General features: G+C 40.5%; 1 pseudogene; it reads left to right on the top strand.

Moving 5' to 3' along the window:
- Window positions 1–532: 532 nt before the first annotated feature.
- LOC127689801 (40S ribosomal protein S6-like) lies at window positions 533–3,464 on the top strand (annotated as a pseudogene).
- The last annotated feature ends 13,772 nt before the right edge of the window (window positions 3,465–17,236 follow it).

Genomic DNA, 17,236 nt, shown 5'->3' with positions numbered 1-17,236 from the left:
CTGGGTTAATTTTTATTCTCAGTGAACACATAAAATAATATACTATGACAAATTTCATTTACTTTATTTTTATTATTTACTTTTCTGTTTTTTATTGACTTTGTGAGTTTTACATCATGTAACCCAGTCCCACTCACCTTCCCAGCCCCTCCTGCCTGCCCTCTACCCTTACAACCTCCCCCCAAATAAGAGCAAACAAATTAACAAAACAAACCATAGAAAACATCTATCTGTCCATCATCACACTGTAAGACCCCCAAAAACCGAGGGTGTCCCAGCACCCCACGCCCTGGAAGGCAACACCCAAATCACTCTCGAGAAATGGTCTCAATGCAATAACTTGAGGATTTCTTTATTCCAGATTTCTGGGTGCCACAGCCATGCACCGCACAGGGTTAGAGGACTGTGGACCACGAGTGCCGAATTGCGACAGCTTTTATAAGTTTACAACAAAGCCCACGCTCAGTGGACCAATTAGTTTCCTATTTTCTTGAATGTCTATAGCTGCGTGAAGTCCTCCAGCATAGGGATAATGGTGTAAGCAATTTACAGAAGCAAGATAAGTTTAGCCCATTTCCAGTTACCTGTAGGGCCAGGATCACCTATTCAAGGCCTTTCTGCTAAGTCTAAACAAAGGGCGGGCTCTGGAATGTGACCTTTTACCTAGTTTCTAACAAAGCGAGATAGCATTTTAAACTTCTGACTTCTTGGGGTCATTAGGGTTAGGCTGTATCATTTTCTCTCCTTTCAGCTCCTCATACAGGTAGGCTACACAGCTGGTAGATCTCTGGGTGATCTCTGTCCTTGCCCTTTGGCATGGAGGCCAGGGACCTGTAGGTGTGGACAGTCTGCCAGTGTGGCATAGTGACAGGCAGGGCTGTGTGTCTACAGCCCCGCCATGCATTTGGTTGGCTAGATCTCTGGATGTCTCCTGGCTTTGCTTTTAACCTCTACTGTCATCAGCACTGCTACGGAATTCTGTGATGACCTCCTTGTCACTGACCTCACTACGGAAGACAGAGGCCCCAGTCCAAGGCAAGTGAGATATGTTTTAGGTGGTTTGGGTAGTGCTAAGAGAGCTGTGGAAAACCCAACGGTTCGTGCCTGCTAAGCTTGTGGTCTTTTGATTAAAATTCCAAGCCTTGTAAATTTATTGTTTTAGTTTTAAATGTATGAGCCATACTGGGTCTGGCTCCTCTGCCTAAAGCCTACCCCAAACTATTACATTCTACTTATTGTTTCCTCTTAGGAAGCCCAGTGAAGATGTTAGGAGGCTTACAGGTCACTAAGATTGGATTCCCCCATTCTGATAGTTAGCTGTTTCCAAAGGCAGTAAGTAAAACTAGAGAAGCTGATTACTGATGCAAAGTGTGGGATCTGAGCATATATGACCTTGGGTGGAGTCATAACCAGACTGTCCAGAATTACACACACACACACACATATGTGTGTGTGTGTATGTATATGTTTGTATGTATATATATATGTGTATGTATATATATATGTGTGTATATATATATATATATATATATATATATATATATACATGCTGTGGTTGCCCAGTGAAGCCTGTAAAAATAATATTTTACAGACAGAGGCGAGAAAATTTCTCCCGGGAAGAACGGAACTCTCTCTTACATTCAGAAGCTGAAAATCTCAATTGGCAATTCTGATTACTCTCCTCTTTCCTTATAGCCGAGACATGGTATGACCAAGCAAATATAGATATGTAAGAATCCATCTTGTAGCCAAAAAATTTTGCTACACTTTGCTCCAACCATTTATGTTATTAAAGTAGAAAAAGGCATTTCAGGAACTCTTACATCACAGGTTCTTCTTTGTTTTTTCTTAGTCATTCCTTTCAGGGCAGGTGGATTCCACACTATAGGCCCAGACTAAGGAGATTTACATCTGAAGAACCTTTCTATACTAGTGGTTGTTGGGCCAGTTAGTAAGAATTTACATTTGAGTTGGTACCTAGTTCATAGCTACCTTCCCCCTACAAGTTAATCCAGTTCTGCTTTTAACTCTTGATTTTGCTTGTTATGCAGACAGGCTATCTCTGGCCCACCTGGATAGCTAGGGAAGTTTGTGTGGAACTGCTTTTTGTGTTGCAGGCCCCACCCAGGGAGCCCTTAAAAAAAAAAACATTTTTAGCTCATCCAGGTGTGGTTCAAGAGGCAGTACTTACTTTTTACTCAGAGAGACAATAGATATTTTTGACTGAGGGGAGGAGGAATGAGTTAGTTAGTTCTTCAGGCTGGGCCTATAGGCTGCAGCCGGTTAGTTCATTAGGCTGGGGGCTAGAGGCGGCTACCGGAGCCCACGGTGGCCCCGGGCTAGGGGGGAGTAAGGGGGGGTATGTCACAGAGAAGAATGCAACGGGCAGACTAGGCAGTAGGACTCTTGAAAGACAGCGCGAGCCAAGCAGCTTCTCAAGCTCTACAATGTCGCCATTTTCGCCAGGAGGCTAGGCACAGGAACCATCCTTCCTCAGCTCCCCGGCTGGTGCGACAGCGAGACCAAGATGAAGAAGCAGTTTAGCCACATGCACCCTGGACTTTGGGTAAACACCCCGTATTGCCCAAGAAAGCCTAGCTAGCCTTTTACAGATGTATGTGATGCTTAATTTGAGATGTTAACTTGACTGGACTTTGGGAGATACCCGGAAAAATAGATTCAGATTTCAAAGTACCTCGGTGGTCATGTCAGTTTGCAATTCCTGCCGGACCTGTGTCTTCCTGGACCAAAGAATCCTGGTTATCCCACAGCAGACTTCGGCCTGCAATACACACACACACACACACACACACATCTATGTGTCTGTGTGTGTGTGTGTGTGTGTCAGGATCAGCGGAGGAAATGACAAACACGGTTTGCCCATGAAGCAAGGCGTTTTGACCCATGGCAGAGTGTGCCTGCTGTTGAGTAAGGGCCATTCTTGTCATAGACCAGGGAGAAGTGGAGAGAGGAAGCACAAGTCTGCTCATGGATGCATTGTGCAGCCAATCTGAGTGTTCTAAACACAGTTATTGTTAAAAAACAACAACAGCAACAAAAACCCAAAAAACTGGAGATGATTTTCCTGGACTGACAGATACTGCTGTGCCTTATTGGTTGGGCCCTAAAAGAGCTAGTAGAATCTGAAATCTTTTTTTTAATCTCTCTAAAGAAGATGGTGCCTGCCAATATGTAGTCAGAAAGCCCTTAAGCAAAGAAGGTAAGAAGTCAAAAGCACCCAAGATTTATCGTCTTTTTACTCCACATGTCCTGCAACACAAACGCTGATGTACTGCTCTGAAGAAACACCTCACTAAGAAGAACAGGAGGCTGCAGAATACGCTGAACGTTTGGCCAAGAGAATGAAGGAAGTCAAAGAAAAGCGCCAGAAACAGATCGCCAAGAGACGCAGGCTGTCCTTGCTGAGAGCTTCTACTTATAAGTCTGAGTCTAGTCAAAAGTAAGTCTTTAAAAGTAGCAAATAAATAATCATACCTCGAAAAGATAGATAGATAGATAGATAGATAGATAGATAGATAGATAGATAGATAGATAGATAGATAGGCAGGCTTTTGAACAGTGTTTTGACATCTTTGGATAGTTACTAGGACGCACAGGGGAAGGTTCTGTCTGACTGCAGAGGGGCGGACAAGAGTGCAGTCAAGAATGGAGCTGGGAATGAAGCCTACAGCCTTATGAAAAACTGAACAAACTGTGTGCGAGGTGGTGGTGCAAGCTGAATCCTGCATTTGGGAGGCAAAGGCAGGCAGATCTTTGAATTCCAGGCTAGCTAGGGCTACATAGTGAGACCCTGTCTCAAAAGCAACGCAAAACAACAGTAAAAATCCACAACGACCTTTTGAAAGTATTTAGCTGAAAGCATTTACATACAGAACCTGAAATAAGACTTAATTTAACAATAGGTTTTGGGTTTGTGTTGTTGTGGGGATTTTTTTTTATTTTGAGACAAGTTTTCTCCGTGTAACCCTGGGTGTTCTGGAACTTGCTCTGTAAAACAGGCCAGCTTTGAACTCAAGAGATCTGCCTGCTTCTACCTCCCAAGTGCTAAGATTAAAGGCATGCACCACCATGGCCCAAGTAATGTTTTGTTTTATTGTTTTTTAAATGAAACAAGTTGTCAAAAGCAGTTGTGTGGTGTGCCCAACTATACTTCCTTGTTGGAACAATAGTAAGAGAACAATATGTACTCAGGTTTTCTCTCAGAAGTAAATCTGAGTATTGGAAGTGGGCACCAGGTCAAGAGAGACTACAGTTCCCACGTTCTCCCACAGTCTTCGTAGTGCCCTAGGGGCACATGACACAGAATGCCACAACCTTTCTTCCGGCATATCTGGAAACCAGGCATGCTGGTTTAACCTATAAATTTAATGTCTGGTCTGACATCTATAACCCTCACATGAGTAAGGCTAAGTCAGGTATATAGGTAGTTCAGAGATGTCCCCCAAAAATGGTGGCACTGAGCTGGGTATGGCACATATTATAATTCATTGACTACAGAAGTTGAGGCAGAAGGATCCTGAGTTCCAGGATAAGTTGGGATATATAATGAGGTATGTCTAGCATATCTAGCATATGTGACCATGTCAAGAAGAAGAAGGAGGAAGAGGAGGAGGAGAAGAGGAAGAAGAGGAGAAAGAGGAGGAAGAGGAGGAAGAAGAGGAAGAAGAAGAAGAAGAGGAAGAAGAAGAGGAAGAAAAAGAAGAAGAGGAAGAAGAAGAAGAAGAGCTGGAAAGATGGCTTAGATTGACTAAGAGCAATGGCTGTTCTTCTAGAAGACCCAGGATCAATACCCAGGACCCATATGGCAGCTTACAACCATCTTTAACTTCAGTTCTAACACCACGCTTCCCACCATGAACCTCTGAAACTGTAAGTGAGCGCTAATTAAATGTTTTCCTTTATAACAGTTGTTATGGTCCTAGTGTCTCTTCAGATCAATAAAACCCTGACTAAGCAGCTGCCATGCTCCTCTGCATGATCAGGTTGGACCTGATCTTTGTCTTAAAGCAGAGCAGCTGGGCTGTCTTGAATCAGATAGTCAAGAGACGAGGTTTATGAACATTCCCTCTTCAAAGAAAGAAGGTACTGAGACTTCTGAGATCCTCATGAGGTCCCCCTCCCAGAAATTCTCACACCACCAAGTAAAAGGTTAAACAATTATGTGGTTTTGGTACCAGAATAATAGTGTTTTTCTTTCTTTTTTTTTGTTTTTTTTTTTTTGGATTTTTGGTTTTTTGGGTTTTTTGGTTTTTTTCGAGACAGGGTTTCTCTGTGTAGCCCTGGCTGTCCTGGAACTCACTCTGTAAACCAGGCTGGCCTCGAACTCAGAAATCCGCCTGCCTCTGCCTTCCAGAGTGTTGGGATTACAGGCCTGTGCCACCACTGCCTGAATAATAGTATTTTTATCAAAAGAATTTGGAAAATATATCCAACCTTGAAATCAAGACCTACTCCATGAGACGGAACCCCATACCTGATACTGCTAAAGTCACTAAGAAACAGAGACTAGCTAGGTCATGGACCTAGGGGGAAATCTACTATGATTATTCTACTAAGTGAACATAAAAAATGACTCCTAATGACATTCTAGTAGACCCAAAAGTCGGTGCTTCACTCAGTCCATGTCAGAGGAGCTTTTCCTTGAGGTAGATGAGAATGACAGAGATCCACAACTGGACAGTGTGTAGAGAGTGACAGAGTTTGGAGTGCTTGTCCTTGAGAAGGCTACCCTCATCAACCCCCTCCCCCTCCAAGGCTCAGGAATCTATGCAGACGAGGAGGCACAAATATTTTAAGAGCCGTAGATGGTGGCTAACACTAAGAAAAAAAGCATTTTCTTGGTACAGCAGGGTTAAGACACATATAAACTCAGAGGCTATATATGTCAAGCAAGATAAAAATTCAAGTATGGAGAGGGAGGAAGAGGAGGAGGAAGAGGAAAAGGAAGAAGAGAAGGAAGAGGAGGAGAAGGAGAAGGAGGAAGAGGAAGAGGAGAAAATTGCACAAATTCCTACCCCTAACCAAGAATCTTTTAAGCTGCTAGGAGAGGAAGAAACACACACAGCTACTTACTTCAGTCCAAATTAGTGATTGCACCAAATTCCAACTTGGTGAACTAATAAGTTTTTACTGGGGTTACTATAGGGAAGGGATTAGTTCCAGGAGCAGGGATGACTCGAAAGCAGCTGTATCAACAAATAGACATATGAAAGGCTGCAACCCGGGAGCTGTCTGTGCAGCTTGCAGGCAGGCAGCTAGATGTGTCTCAGAATCTTCTCAGCAGATCCAGACAAGTGGGTCAGTTCCTCCTCATATGTTATCTATTGCTTTCAAAACATTGTGGAGGCCTCCTAGTCAATCTAACGAACGTCATCTTTCCAAGATGGGTGAAAATGGTTTACTTCCTGAGTCTTATGAACCTCCCTCCTTCCTACTGGAGGAAGTGTTCTAATTCAGAGGGAACAACTATTCTACACCTTATGAAAGGCGATAGTCATCAATTATCAGAGTTAGCAGGGCCAGGAAGGACTGCTTCTTCAGTGCTTCAAAAGAAGAGTCCAGTCATACACCACACGTGTGGGATTGCTTTTAAGAAATGAATCATCTAGAGACTAAAGTGTAGATAGATGCTCAGTGCCCATCAAGTCCAGGCAAGGCTAAAAATGCTGCCACAGATGGTGGGAAGTAGCTCAACAGTTCTTCACAAGTTTTTAAATTACCAAAGAGTACACATGGAGTTACCCATGGCTCCAGACACATCAGTAGCAGAGGATGGTCTTGTTAGGCACCTTGGTCCTGGAAAGACTTGACGCTGTAGTGTAGAGGAATACCAGGACAGGGAAGCAGGGGAGGTTGATTGGGGGAGGGGAGATGGCTTATGGGATTTTCCGCGGAGAGGGGGACTAGGAAAGGGGACAACATTTGAAATGTAAATACAGAATATACCTAATTAACAAAATACAAGCTTAGCATCTATAACTGGACAAATGATAAAAGAAATGTGATATATTTAGGCAATGGGGTGTTATTCTTCCATAAAAAGAAAGACGTCCTGGACTTGGGGTTGTAACAGGAGTGCTGGTGGTTGTCTAGGAGGGTGCTGAGCTCAGGCTGTGGATGGACACAGAACTCAATGCCAGGGAAAGATACGGAGACAGAGTCAGAGAAAGTGGCAGCTTTGTTGAAGCAAGCAAACAGTTTTCTGAGAGTAGGATCCAGACCTGGGAATCTGCTAAACACAGTCTTAGTCAGGGTTTCTATTCCTGCACAAACATCATGACCAAGAAGCAAGTTGGGGAGGAAAAGGTTTATTCAGCTTACAGTTCTGCATTGCTGTTCATCACAAAAGGAAGTCAGGACTGGAACTCAAGCAGGTCAGGAAGCAGGAGCTGATACAGAGGCCATGGAGGGATGTTCCTTGCTGGCTTGCTTCCCCTGGCTTGCTCAGCCTACTCTCTTATAGAACCCAAGAACACCAGCCCAAGGATGGCACCACCTACAAGGAGCCCTCCCCACTTGATCACTAATTGAGAAAATGCCCCACAGCTGGATCTCATGGGGGCACTTCCCCAACTGAAGTTCCTTTCTCTGTGATAACTCCAACCTGTGTCAAGTTGACACACAAAACCAGCCAATACGCACACTGTAGGTTGGTTGTTTTATAGAGCAGGATTCAGATCCTGGAGCCTGCTAAACACACTGTAGGTTGGGTGTTTTCTAGAGTCCCTGGGTCCTCTCCTTTCTCCTGTTGTTCCTGAGTAGATACCCACACCACATTCTCACTGCTTCTCTTTGCTCTGTTCTTTTGGAATAAGAATCCACCATCGGGGGCTGGTGAGATGGCTCAGTGGTTAAGAATACTGACTGCTCTCCCGAAGGTCCTGAGTTCAAATCCCAGCAACAACATGGTGGCTCACAACCATCTGTAATGAGAGCTGAAGCCCTCTTCTGGTGTGTCTGAAGACAACTACAGTGTATTTACATATAAATCTTAAAAAAAAAAAAAAAAAAAAAAGAATCCACCATCTACAAGAGATGAGTCTTGACTCTCCTGTCTATGTCCACATAGCTTTTCCTCAGTGTGCAGCTCAGTAGTCGAGCACTTGACCCCAGTTATAATCACTGATTCTTTATATGCAGGAAGAGTCATTTTTTTGAATTTGTACCTAATAACTCAGAATTAACTCTGTTATTTATACAATTACAACAGGCCATCAGAAGTAGAAATTATCGATTACATATTACTTATATTCAGGTTCATACAAGTTTGCCAGGTCCATTAGCTCAAGGAAATGAGGAAATTTACCAATTACTAATAGGAAATGTGTTAGAAGGCTCAAAAATATGTTCCCATCATGTTAATGGGAAATGTTTAAAGAAAAAAATTTCATCGCTTGACAACAAGCCAATGAAATAATAAAAGAAAGGTCCTACATGTTCTCTATACAGCCAAATTCTGTTACCTGATGGCAGTAACTCTAGGGATACCAAAAGACATGACATCTGGCAAATGGATGCTTTCTATTTTGCAGAATTTGGAAAACTAAAGTATATACACCATATCATTGACACATACTCAGGGTTTCAACAGGCAACTGCTCTAAGTTCTGAAAAGGCTGATTGTGCAATAACACACTTATTGGAAATAAGGGCAATTATGAGGATATCTGAACAAATAAAACTGACAATGTTTGCACATATGTATCTAATAAGATGATGAAATTCTTTGCATATTATAATATAAAGCATGTTACTGGTATACCACAAAATCCCACAGGACAAGCAGTTATAGAAAGAGTGTTAAAAAAGATGCTTATTAAACAAAAAGGAAGAGTAAATATCCCAGGGACAGACTAAATAATGCTTTGTTAACTCTGAACTTACTTTCTTTCTTTCTTTCTTTCTTTCTTTCTTTCTTTCTTTCTTTCTTTTCTTTCTTTCTTTCTGTTTTTCTTTCTTTTTCTTTCTTTTTTGTTTGTTTTTTTGTTTTTTCAAGACAGGGTTTCTCTGTATAGCCCTGCTGTCCTGGAACTCACTCTGTAGACCAGGCTGGTCTCGAACTCAGAAATCCACCTGCCTCTGCCTCCCAAGTGCTGGGATTAAAGGCGTGAACTGCTGCTGCTGCTGCTGCTGCTGCTGCTGCTGCTGCCGCCGCCGCCGCCGCCTCTGCCGCCGCCACCACCACCACCACCGAATTTTCTTAATGTTGATGAAAAAGGAACAATGGCAGCTGAGAGTTGCTAGCTTAAAACACACACACACACACACACACACAAACTGAGGAACTAAGCCCGCCAATATACTATAAGGATGTGTTGACATTAGAGTGGAAACCTGCAATAGTTTTAAGATAGGAATGTGGCTTTGCTTATGTATCTACAGGGATTGAAAAAATAAGATTACCAATAAAACGTATAAAGATTAGATCAGATCAGGGAAAATCTCTTATCCACTTCAGTTATGAGTCTCTACTGCGCATAAGGAAGTGGTTTTGACCACAGTTGAGAATATTTACCATGGATACAGACATAAGTATTTAGCAGGAAGTTTGACTATCCAGCAAAGCATGAGTAGTAAATCCTCCCCAATCCTTTACCTCCCCAGAAGCAGACTCTGACCAGGCCACAGTACCAGACATGCATTCTCTCCTTGGGGCAGATCTCAAATCCAATCAGAAATCAGCTGGCCACAACCCCAAGCAGTCATGCTGCTGCTGTCTAAGGGTACAGGAACAGGTACATTGTTCTGCTAATGAAAGAATTAAAATGCAGGGAAAAGAGTGTTACTGGAGATCTGGAGGGATCCCTGATACTAAGTGATACAAAGTAAATCAGGGTTTCCAGTGTCAATAACAAAAGAATTGAAAGCTGAACACAGGGGCTGGAAAGATGGTTCTGTTGTTTAAAAAAAAAACAAAAAAAAAACACCTGCTGCTCTCATAGAGGGCCTGAGTTCACATCCCAGCAGTCACAAGGCTGCTCACAAGCATCTTAACTCTAGTTCCAGGGGATTTAACAATCTGCTACAGGCATCGAGCACATGAGTGGTGCACAGACATATTTCCAGGCAAAACATCTGTATGCAAGGGACTTTAAAAAAAAAACAAAAAAAACAAAAAAAATAGACACAAATGTTAGCTGAAGGACAAAAAAGACTCAACTGAAACTTGAGAAAACCCCAGGACCTGTAAATCTCGAAGCTGCTCAGGTGGGGATGGAGAGGATAAACTGGTGTGGAAGTAAGACACATGACTGCAGACAGCCACATGTTAAGGAGCGGGCTTTTGAAAAATAATATGAAAATCGAAGCATTATGGCTACACACACACACACACACACACACACACACACACACCTTAAGATTCCTTTCTTGTATCCTAGCCTCTACAGATGTTTACTCCAACTTAAAACATGAAAATCTAAAAATTCAAAACCACAAGCCACATATGAAAGAACATACTGTCTATGTCTCTCTGACACTGGTCCTAGATTATCTAACTCAGCATAGAATTCTGCAGTTGATCCATTTTCCTGATGATTTCATTTTTCTTTAGTTCCAGTGGTATGTGTGTGTGTGTCCCACTGTTAAAATCTATCGCTTAGTTGATGAACATCTAAACTGATTCAATAAAGAAGAAACAGGTATGTGTCAATTATCTCTGTCATAAAATATAGAGCCCTTCAGGTAAATTCCCAGAAGTACAGCTGACTTATATGGTAGATGTATTTTTAGCTTTTTAAGAAATGTCTACACTGATTCTCATAGTGGCCACATCAATTTATACTCCCAAGAGTAAATAAAGGTTCCTTTTCCCCACATCCTGACCAGGATTTGCTGCCATTTGTTATCTTTTTGAAGGAAACGTTATTGCATGTATGAATAAGGCTATTCCCATGTGTGTGGGTGCATGTGCATCATGGCATGTGTGTAAAGGTCAGAGGACAGTTAGTGACAGTTCTGTCTTCATTATGTGAATCCCAGGAAATAAACTCAGGTTCATCTTACTGGCCCCATTTTCTTTATGACAGCCATTGTGATGGATGCAGGATTTCAAAAATGGTTTTAATTTGCATTTTCCTGATGGCCAATGCTGTTGACCCGTTTTGTGTTTATTATTTTGACAACTTTCTGATCCATAATGCAAACTAATGTGTACCTTGTTTCATTTTATCCAGGTATAAATAACAACAACCTCTTAACAAAGATTTCAGTCTTTGTTTAGTCATTTGCTATAGCAAAGCTTGTTCAGATGACCATTATTACCAGGTGGTAGTCATATAAAAATAAAATACAGAGGTGTTTAAATCATTTTTGCTCTATTATATAGCAAAGATAACCCAGTTGCATTTCTCACTGTATCTAACAGATAACAGTTTATTCAAAGTGATGCTATTATTTGATAGCATTCAGCAGCCACTAACAACAAGATTAGCTTTAAAACATATTCTTTTGAACTGACAGAAAATGTATGTTTTATGTTTTACTTATGTTTCTATTGCTGTGATAAAAACTATTCACAAAAGCAGTTTGGGAAAGAAAGGGTGCATTTCTTCTTACACTTCTAGATAACAGTCCATCAAGTGAAGGACATAAAGACAAGAACCCAATGCTGAAAACTGGAGGCAGGAAACTCGAGCAAAAGCCATGGAAAAACAGGATATCACAAATACACACACACACACACACATACATATTGGCTATAGACATTTTAAAATTAAAATATAATTCCATCATTTCCCCCCTTCTGTCCCTCCCTCCAATTCCTCCCTTGTCACCCCCACTCCCTGCCTTGCTCCCTCACAAATACATGGTTTCTCTTTCTTTGTTACACACACATGCACACACACTTTGGGTGTTTTTGTGGCAACAACTTTCTTTCCTCCTCAAGGCTGTCTCTTGATTGGCAACTCCTTTTGCTCCATGGAAGCTTTTTAAATTCATAGGTTCTTATTTATCAATTGTTGGCTTTCCCAAGAAACTGTGACTAGACCCCTATTTAGAATGTCTTTACCTATGCTTATATCTTGTGTACTCCCTAGCTTGCTTGGAACTTAATATGTAGACAAGGCTGGCTTCAAACTCAAAAAGGTCCACCTGCCTAGCCTCACTAGGACTGTGATTAAAAGTCTGCACCACTACACTTGGCCTAAATATTGGATTTTTGTCAAAAGAACTTTTCTGCATCTATTAAGGTAAGTTTATAACTTCTATATTTGAGTACACTTATGTATTACATTACATTTATTAATTTATATATGTTGAGCCTTCCCTGCATCCCCAGAATGAAGCCAATTTAATCATGGAATGACCTTTTGATGTGTTTTTAAATTGACTGCATGTTAAATTTTTGTGTTTTGTTTTTCAGTGTTCATTGAGATATTAGTCTAGTTTTCTCTTTGTTATGTCTTTATATGGTTTAGCTCCCTGTGCAATGCTGATTTCAGAGTGAAAGTGTCCCTTCCTTTTCTACTTTACAGAACAACTGATCTTTTCTTCAACTGTTTAATAAAATTATGTGAAGAATGTATTGGAACTGGGAATTTTTTAAATAGAAAGCTACTTTTATTACTGTTTTAATCTTGCTGCTTGTTAGAGGCTTGCATAAATTATCCCATCTTGGTTTAATTTTGGCATGGACATCTAGAAATTTATCAAGAGATGTTTTTTCCAGTTTTGTAGAATTGGTTTTGTTATATCCTTATGATCTGAATTTCCTTGATATCTGTTCTAATGCCTCCCTTCCCATCTCTATAATCTTATTGAATCTTCTATTTCTTTTGGTTAATTTGTATAAGGGTTGTCTATTTTGTTTATCTTCTCAACTAGCCAACTAATTTTTTGTTATTTTTCCATTTATTTGTGTGTATATCTATGTGTGAGGATAGACCTGTATTTGAAGCACATATACAGGTCAGAGGACAATCCAAAGGACTTGATTTTCACCTTCCACACTTGCATCCTGGGGGTTGAGTTCAAGTTGTCAAATCTGGAGACGAGTGCCTTTATTCAGTGAACCATCTCACTAGCCTTAGTTGACCCTTGCTATCTTTCTGTTCTTTTCATTAATTTCTTCTTTGATCTTAATTATTTCTTCCAATCTACTACACTTGGGTTTGGTCTGTTCTTGCCTTAAGGTTCATATATCACTATTTATTTGAGATATCTCATTTTGCAATGTAGGCACTTAGAGTTATATATAAATATCCTTTAGGACTGGATTGCCTTCATTATATCCAATGGGATTTTGTATGTTGTATTTGTTATTGAATCCTTGGAACTCTTAAATTTTTCTTGATTTCTTTAATAATCCAGCCATTCAATAGTGTGCCCTTTAATTTCTGCAAGTTTGTTGGTTCTTTTGCTGATTTCTAGCTGGTCAGATAAAACACTAGTATTCCAATTTTCCTTTATTTGTTGATACTTAGGTTTTTTTCCCCCTAATATGATCTATTTTAGACTAAATCTTGTGGACTGCTTAGAAAAAAAATGTGTATTACGCAGAGTTTGCATAGAATCTGCAAATGTGTTTTAAATACTTAATCCGTGATGGCATTTAATGTCAAAATTTCTTTTTATTTTGGTCTGAATGACTTATTAGCAAAATTGGGGTGCTGGCATCTCCTACTACTGATTACTGTATTGGGTTAATCTGAGGTAGTAGTACTTGTTTTATGAAATTGGGAGCACCTCTGTTTGGTGTTTGGTGTGTGCATTCTTAGAATTTCAATGTCTCCTTTAGAAGTTATTCCATCAATCATTATGAAGTAATTTTTATTTCTGCTGATTTAATTTGAACCCTACTTTGTCAGATGTTAGAATAGTGGTGTATGGTTGCTTGAATGACCCGTATTATTGAATATTTGAATGTGTGCTTCCAGTCGCTGGTGCTGTTGGGGGTTTAGGAGGTGTGAGGTGGTGGAGAAAGTGTCACTGGGGGGCGGGGGGGGGGGGGGTCAGGCTTTGAGAGCTTATAGTCTTACACCATCCCACTTCCTTCTTGCAGCTCAGGGTGTGGGAGCCCCAGCTTGCTGTTTCAGGTATATTTGTCTCTTCTGCTCTGCCATCATTGACTCTAACCTTCTAGAATTGTAAGCCTAAAAACACTTCTTTGTTACATCAATTATAGTGTTTTATCACAGAAACTACAAAACTAATACACAGCACCTGCTTGATTGTAGTTGTCCAGCAGCCATGGATGAACTGGGTTACCTGAAAGGGGGGCTGGAAATGAAAAAGGACGGTGTGAGAGAAGAATGAAGCCAAGACTAAAGTTTCTCATCGAGGTTCAAAGTTTATATAGGGAAAGCCCACAGACCCCATTCTTCTTTCAGCTGGATTGAGTTGCAAAGCAAGCTCAGCAGGTAGTCTGCTCCTGTAGGAAATTGACTCCACCCGGGTCATTAAGGTCCCACTCTTAAGGTCTATTTAGCCTGCTCAAGGCTGGGGGAAGGGCACACTTTAATACTGGTTCCCTTTGCTTAAATAGTATTGCACATCCTTTCATCCTAAGGAAGCCTCTGTCTTTGACAGTTAGGTGAGTTTTTCAGAGGAAGCAAAATTAGAGATATTTTCTTATTTAGTCTGTTGGTATGTCTCCTTATTTGGAAATTTAAGACCAATAAATTTCAAAATAGTACCAAAAGGTGTGTCTTGCAGTTCTGTTTTCTTACTGTCCTATCATCATCTTCCTCTTGATGTGCTGTTCCTTTTTAGTTCGGAGTTCCTTCCAGTATCCTTGGTGTAGCTGGTTTAGAGGCTATACACTCTTCCAGCCTGATCTTATCATAATACATTTCTTCCCTTTCTCCCTCAAACATTGTTAGGTGTATTAGTTTAGGTCTGTGTGGCCCTTCAAAACCTCAGATAAAGCATTCCAATTTGTTCCTGCCTTGCAAGTTTCTGTAGAACAATCAGCTCTTATTTTGTTAAGTATGTCTTTATATAAAATTTAGTTTCCCAAATTTTGATACACCTTTATTCAAAGTTAGTGTTTCAATAATATGATGTGTTAAAGATAATTTTACCTAACCACTTTTCTCTCCCATGCTCACTGCATCTGCCCAGGAACTCTCTAGATTCTCAATGAAAGACACGCGCACACATGTACACACATACCAATTAATTTTAAATATGCCTTGACTAGCTCAAAGGTTGGGCAGTTCTAATCCTCCCTGATGCCCAGCCATTGGCTGTTGACTATTGATTGATCAAAAACCAACCTGGGGCAAGGACCTTCAACAATTGGACAAGCAGATTCCTGATTTTGGGGGCCAGATTAATTCAATGCATTAGAACCAATCCCCAACAATGGCATGAAGGTTTTTTATTGTGGACTTCTTTATTTGGTATTCTGTAAGCTGCTTGTGCCTGGTGGGGCCCCTTTCTATAGATTTGCATAATTTTCCTTTATAATTGCATCAAAAGTATTTTCTACACCTTTGGTATGGAGGTCTCATACTTCTATGCCCATATTTGTAGATTTGGCCTTCTCATGATATACCAGAGATTTCACACTTAACTAACTGGTCTTAAGCTCCTGGATTCTGTCCTCATATTCTAGTCCATTGGATGGGCTTTCCAGTGTGCTATCCATTTCCTGAAACTTCCATCTCCAGTGTTTCCCCACTATCATGCACTGCCTACGTAGGTGGTTTCCTACCTTATAATTTACATTTAACACTCTGGTGTTGAATGCTTGCTTGGCTTGGGGTTTGTTCTTACTTTAGCTTACCCCTCTCTGCTGACCTAGGTGAGAGTCAGTCCTGCAGACAATTTTGAGTGGTGCCATCTGAAGTTTTTCTGGCTTGGTGTCAACTCACAGGTGGCTGGGGATAGCTAAAGGATGTGGGTCTCTGACGTCACTTTTATTTTTTTTAATGAGACAGGTTTATGTAGTCCTGGCTGTCCTGAAACTCAGGGACCCAGCTACCTCTGCCTCCCAAGTACTGGGATTGAATGTCTGTACCACCACGCCTGGCTGACTGCTATAATTTTAAAGTAAATCATAAAAATTAAGACTTTCAACGTTAGGGCCTGATGGCTTAGTGGTTTTGAGTACTTGCTGCTTGGGTTGTTCCCAGCACCCACATGGTGGCTCCAGTTCCAGGGGAAAGCCACCCTCTTTTGGCTTCCAAAGACACTAACTAGGGAGGCATGTGGTGCAGATACAAACAGGTAGGCAAAACACACACACACGTAAAATGAAAATATATCTTCTTTTAAAATGATCTTCAACTTTACTCTTTTACTTATGTATTCAAAGTCAAATTGAATAGTCAATAGTAAATATTCAACATTGGACATATCCTTTGTATTTCCATACTTTTAGAATGAATCTGTCATATTCCATTCTCAACAATCCTCTCTCTTGCCACACACAAAATTTAATCTTGAACTGCAATGATTTGAGCTGAAATTAAAAGGCAAACTTTTAATTTTGTCTATAACTTTTAAATTTTTGTAACAATATTAATAATATTCAGCAGAGAGGCTCTACATAACTTTATATTTATACTTAAATGTAAATTGGAGAGACTACTGTGATATTTTAAGTTTCTTATTGTTAGTACTGGGAAATAATACACTGTGCTTTATTAACTTATTTTTGATGATGTGGAACAAACCCACCAGGCAAACAGTGTACCACTGACCCATATATCCTCAGCCCCGTTCTGCTTTTTGAGGTGGTTACCTGGTGACACTCCTTCACGACACTTCAATGAGGTTGCTTATCTTATTTAGCTCAGGATGCTGTACAAAAATACCACAAGCTGAGTGGTGTCACCAACAAACTAAACCAGAATGTCACAAACTTTGTGTTTTGCTGGTTTTGGTTTTTGTTTGAGGGCTGTGAGGGACAATCTTGAGAGGACTGAGCCAGGTTGACTCCCTGAAAAGCTGTAAGATGCCACTGCAGGAGACTAGACCTAATACTTAGACATTCACACATGATGTAACAAATAGTGCTTTGTTTACAAAATTCTTAATAAAAGGATGTACTGCTTACAAGACAAACTGCCTTAGGAGAAATTTCTAATTATTCCAAAATCCAATGAAATATTTAATCAAATATAATATAAAACCTCAAATATAGTTTTAAGGCCTCTAGTTGAAAGAGCAGTAAAGACATAGACTTTCCTATCAAGGGACTAATTAAATGCACTTAAAAAGAGAAGGAGCCCCCAGAGGAAATAAATCCCATATAAAAATCGAAATA

Source organism: Apodemus sylvaticus, chromosome 7, assembly GCF_947179515.1.
Source record: "Apodemus sylvaticus chromosome 7, mApoSyl1.1, whole genome shotgun sequence".
Classification (NCBI taxonomy): Eukaryota; Metazoa; Chordata; class Mammalia; order Rodentia; family Muridae; genus Apodemus; species Apodemus sylvaticus.
This window is presented reverse-complemented; position numbering and strand designations above follow the sequence as displayed.